The sequence below is a fragment of the Balaenoptera ricei genome, chromosome 3 (genome assembly GCF_028023285.1).
Source record: "Balaenoptera ricei isolate mBalRic1 chromosome 3, mBalRic1.hap2, whole genome shotgun sequence".
NCBI lineage: Eukaryota > Metazoa > Chordata > Mammalia > Artiodactyla > Balaenopteridae > Balaenoptera > Balaenoptera ricei.
Window position 1 is genome coordinate 98736238 of NC_082641.1, and position 6000 is coordinate 98742237.

A 6000-nucleotide genomic window follows, 5' to 3' on the forward strand; every position below is an offset into this window, starting at 1 on the left:
TGCAGTGTGACATTATTTCACAAGTCTCCTTGAAACAAGAAAAATGTCTTAATGTTCTCCCACTGCAAATACAGATAGGTGATAGAAACAATTTGGTGGTACAACCCATTTCTTTCCACAGTGAAAATGCCTTACTCCTGTATGCCCTTTGTAACAGAATCTAAGCAGTACAGTGTTGTCAGCCCAGGATATGTGTTTTAAAAGTTTTTAAATCTATTCCTCCCACATGCAAAACACTCACTCCCCCAAAAAACTCCAATGTTTTCATCCTATTACTGCATCAGGGTTAGGCTTTTGAACCCCAGGGTCCTGATGTCTAAATCAGGTTCAGGTGTATATGTGGCTCCTTAAATGAGGTTCCTTAAGTATAGTACTCAGTTTAAAGATCCATGAACTAATGAGGCAAGTTATGTGCCTCCCACATGTGAAACGTAACAGTGGTGAGACAGAGAGGGGATAGCTATCTCCCGTTCTAAAAGAGGAAAAGTAAGTCACATGGTAGGTCCTGGTGCAGAGGGATTCTGGAGTTTAGCTGGGTACATGTCATCAGTTCCATGAGTACTCCTGTTCCCTGCAAGTAATTCTCTACAGCTCTTGGCTCCACCTTCTGGGCTGCTTTTTTCTACCCTTAAGTTGTTCTTTTTCCATAAAAATGGCCCAGCATTTTTTTTTTTTTAATTTTTTTTTTTAATTTATTTATTTTATTTATTTATTTTTGGCTGTGTTGAGTCTTCGTTGCTGTGCACGGGCTTTCTCTAGTTGTGGCGAGCAGGGGCCACCCTTCATTGCGGTGCGCGGGCTTTTCATTGCGGTGGCTTGTCTTGTTGAGGAGCACGGGCTCCAGGCGTGCAGGCTTCAGTAGTTGTGGCTTGCGGGCTCTAGAGCGCAAGCTCAGTAGTTGTGGTGCACGGGCTTAGTTGCTCCGTGGCATGTGGGATCTTCCCGGACCAGGGCTCAAACCCGTGTCCCCCGCATTGGCAGGCGGACTCCCAACCACTGCACCACCAGGGAAGCCCGGCCCAGCATTTTTAACGGTAGTTTTCTCAGACTGTTTTCCTGGATAGAGAAGTTTGAGCGTGCAAAGACCTCTTTACATTTGTACTGTCCTGTCCCCTATGGTTCAATCTAGTAAAATTGCTTTTTAAAACGCTGTGGGTTTCTAAAAAAAAAAAAGTTGTGGGTTTCTTGTATATTAAATTATAAGCCACTCATTAGACAAAAGCCACACCCGTATTTTATTTCTCTACCTTGGGCCCCCTGTGAGGTGGTATGGTGCTGTGGTATACCACCTTAAGATTCTTAGAAATCTTAGTGTCTCACAAAAACGGTATACATGGTGCACCCAAAAATCTTTCTGAGATCTTAACAAAAGGACTTAACAGCCATAACCTTGGCTGTGTCTTTATTCTGAGACCATTTGCAATCCACCACAATATTGAATAAATTTTTAAAAAATCCGTGTGGCCATTTTTATGTAGAGGGAGACAGATGAACAGACCCATGTACACACACACAGAGGGGAAGCACAGGTACGTGGAAATAACTAGCACACCAACTCTTTACTCTGAAGGTTGATAATGAGAGGGAAAGAAGTGAGGCTATTGAAAGAGGACAGTGTGGAAGTCAGAACCCACTAGGGGAGGGTGCTGTGCTTCGAGTATTCCAGGACTAAGGTGGGAGCCTTTTTTGTTTAAAATCAAGTAATGCCTTGCCAACGTGGGCTAGCATTTCATGGGTGTAAGTATAGAAGAGAACTCTATTGATAGAGCCAGGAATTTAGACCCATATGTGTAGAAAAAGCCTTTCAGAGTAGAATTATGCAGCTAAGGACAAAACAAAAATAGACTTTGTAGTATTGGGGATAGGCTCAAGTAAGATTTGAGATGGTCAAAAAGGAGAAAACAGTTCAGGTGAGGAAGAACCCACATAGATGAAGAATCCAGTGGTGCACTCACAGAAAAATAAGGGTTCTGGGTAGGGGCATCACTATAATTTCTATAGAGGAATGGCTTAAGGGGTGAAAACCTGGAAATATGCAGAGAACTTGGTTTCATGTAGAGGGTGGCTGATCGAACTGGCTAAGACTGTAGATGAAGTTACCTTTAATGCAGGCAACAGTTCTAGCAAACTTTCTTAGGAAGAGGTGTATTTTAGTAACATCATAGGTAAGTAATTCTGAATAAAAAAGTGAAAAATGCTCTATGATGAAGGTATAATCACTAGTGGTGTATAATAGTTAGGAGTAGGGGTTGAGGTATATGGAAGTAATAGGAAAAGATTACTGACCCCCAAATCTTGATTTTTGTTCTATCCCCGAGTTTCTAGTTTGCATGACATTGAACAATTCTCCTACCCTAACCAGTATGCACCTTGACTTCTGTTAGGAAAAATGTACTCTTTACCATACCCATATTGTTACTCTAAGAACAAGATTACATGTTATGATAAAGCTCTGAAAAGAAATGGGACTGGGAAGAGAGTTGAAGCAGTAGACAATCAGATAGTGACCTTAGAGGATGGTGAAGTTATAGCCATGTTTTGAATCAGGCATGTTCATTGATATAGTCCCATGAAAATGTAGTTAAAGCACAAAGGCCAAGTAGATATTTCTGTGGGCTGTGTTTAAGGTGCACATCCTTGCTTCAGTGATTTTAGTGCCAGAAAATGTTAGACCGTATCTTTCTTCTCTCTCCATGATGCCTGGAGTGCCCTTCTGCCTGGCAAGCTTGAGTTCATCCTTTTCGACTTGGTTGGATGGAACCTCCTTTGTGAAATCCTCTCCATTCCCCCAAGGAATGTGAGTCACTTCCATTCTCCTCCCAGAGTATTTATGCATAGATTTTTATTGTACATTTCACAGTGCCATGTAGTTATTTCCTTACACTCAAAAAGAGGAGGCTGACACTGAGTAAGCAGAGAAGAGGCTTGAAGCAAAAGAAGAGTACAAGAGGAAGCTGGGTCAGAAGATTTTTTTGACTTTAAGCTGTCTGATGTTAGTTCCTATACCTTCGACTGGGCAGAAGTAAAAATAGAAGGTAGGCACAGAGGTATTTTTGGCATGCAGCTCTCGTTACAACTCTCTCCACTTCATGTGATTTATAGGGTTTGGGAGTTTTTTTGGGGGTGGGGTTTGGTCTGAAAAGATTCAATTAATCCAGAGACAGCTGCAATTATTTTAAAATATAATTAGCCATTGAATAATGGATTAGTTATTAAGAGCTTCCTAGATTCTATATGTTTTTTACAACTCTGAACTGGAAGTACGCAAGTGCTAGTTTGAAAATGAAATGATCCAAGTATCTTTTGGCCCAAGTAAGATAGGAAAGGTAATTATCTTATTAATTTCTAAATATTATCACTGTGTAGTAAGGTGGAATCCAATATCTGTATTAGAGAGAAGAAAGACTGGTGGTTCTTTGATGACAGTGATGCAAGTTGCCTGGGATTGTAGAGGCCCCTTACCAGGCCTCCTAAAGTAAGCGCTGAGGCAATGCCCACTCTGAGTCGTTTCAGCTATCAGCTCCCGTAGTCACTCAGGTCTAGATGGCCCTAGTAAAGAGGGTTGCGGTGAGAGAAGATGGTAGGATTCATGGAGATTTTTAAATTTTATCATTTTAACATTTTAGCATTTTAAAATATTTTGTGGGGGAAGCATAGAAATTGAGAGGTCCAAGATAGAAAAGAAGGGATATTCAACAGAATGTGGCCCCTGTAGATAGAAGGGAGGGCTCCTTGGGGACCCAGAGAACTGGTGGATGGGTTTGCTCTGATCCACAGGGATGAGAGAAAGGAAGTCAACGTGACTGTTGATGTAGATGGCATTTTTGGTAGCTGGGGTAGGAAGTAGAGGAAATTCTCTATTGATGATCTATATATTTCCTTTGGGGCTTCCCTGGTGGCGCAGTGGTTAAGAATCCACCTGCCAATGCAGGGGACATGGGTTCGAGCGCTGGTCCGGGGAGATCCCACATGCCATGGAGCAACTAAGCCCGTGTGCTACAACTACTGAAGCCCGTGCACCTAGAGCCCGTGGCTCTGCAACAAGAGAAGCCACCGCAATGAGAAGCCCACGCACCACAACGAAGAGTCGTCCCCGCTCACCGCAACTAGAGAAAGCCTGCGCACAGCAACGAAGACCCAACACAGCCATAAATAAATTAATTAATAAATTTTTTTAAAAAGTTCACTCTATATTTTCTTTGAAACAGGAGGTGAGATTATATATCAAGAGCAGGAGGAGTTAGGGGTGCAAAAGATGTCCTGAGGAAAGGGATAAAGATGGAACACACTTCTCCTTTCCATCCATGATGCCGGAGAAAATCCTCATGAATCTGCAGAGCATCAGGTTTTACATTTTTTGGTTCTTCTTAAGCAGAGCTTATGAATAATGTAGATGGCTAAAAATATTTGCCAGGTAGTAGAAGGAAAGGACAATGTAGTAAAGCAATAGGAGGCACTAGCAGTGAGTGACTGAGGTATTGGCTCTTGGGGTTAGGCTGTGTAGGAAAGGAAGCCAACTGGGAGAAATGCAAGTCTGCATGAGGTAAAAAAAAAGAGTGTGAGGACCAAGGATGAGAGGCTGCAGTAGGAGTGTAGAATGATGGAGATAAAGATGAAAGAATCTTTATCTATAAAGGTAGAATTATCTCTGGGGATTGCTGCTCCAGGGTGCAGCTTGAGACAAGGGAGACTGAAATGAAGCAATGGTGAAAGTTACTGGGTTTGAGGTTACAAGACACCATGACATCCTGGCTGACTCCCCCAGCAATCACACAGATGGGGCTCCTATCTCACACAGTAGAAGAAGCCAAGTTTCATTAAGGCTTTGTGCTTTGTCCAAAGTATCCAGCTTACACAGAGCAGATCCATTATTAGAACTCTCAGTTCGTGGTGACAAATATCACTGCCCATGGGCTTTCAGGGATTGTTTCTAATGATTTTGAGGAGTAGGGGAGGCCTGGGAGTGTACACACCTTTTTAATCCTAAAAGGACCTGCCTTTATCACTCCCTGCACTGGGTGGCACCACCAAAGACTGAGCCTGGCAATCCAGAAACCCTATAAATCGACCTAGATTACTCTCTTTCCCTTAACCCTCACATCCCATTAGTCTCCATGGCCTGTGTTAAGTCTTGAATCCATCTTCTTTCCATCCACTTAGTTCAAGCATTCAGCGTCTGTAATTATTTCCTATTACTGCCACAACAAATTTACAGCAATTGAGGGGTTTAAAACAACATACATTTATTATTTTACAGTTCTACAGGTCAGAAGTCCAGTATGGGTCTCACCAGGATAAACTCGAAAGTGTCAGTAGAGCTGAGTTCCTTTCTGGAGGCTCCAAGGGAGGATCCATTTCCTTATGGTGGTAGAACTGAGATTCCCATTTTGTTGTTGTTGTTGACTGAGGTCCATTCCCAGCTTCTAGAGACCACCCACCCTCCTTGGCTCCTGACCCAGGTCAAGCCCTTCTCATGCTTTGAATCTCTTTGACTCATTCTTCCACTTTAGGGGAAGCATATGATTAGATTAGATCCACCCAAATAATCCAGGATAATCTCCCCATCTCATTGTCTTTAACCTTAATCACACCTGCCAAGTCCCTTTTGCCATGTAAGGTAACATATTCACAGGTTCTGGGGATTCTGGTGTGGACATCTTTCCTGGAGTTCTTATTCTGCCTACCACTGTATCCCAACCTGACTTATTTCAATAACTCCATAAGCCAAATTTCCTGGCTCTGGTATTCTCTATGCTGTTTTCAGATTAACCTTTCTAGAACATTTGACATGTCTCCCATGCGTAAAATCCTTCTGACTTTCTCTGAACCAAGGGTCAAATTAATGTTCTTCAGCTCCTATTGGAAGAAAGCGCTTAGATTTGGTCCTTTTCTATTGTTTTAGCTTCATTCCAATCTCCACTTCTTCCCTAACCCTTCCGAATGCTTGAAAAATGTTTACTGTGCCCTTTCTCCACCTATAGGTGCTGTGAAGCTCCCATT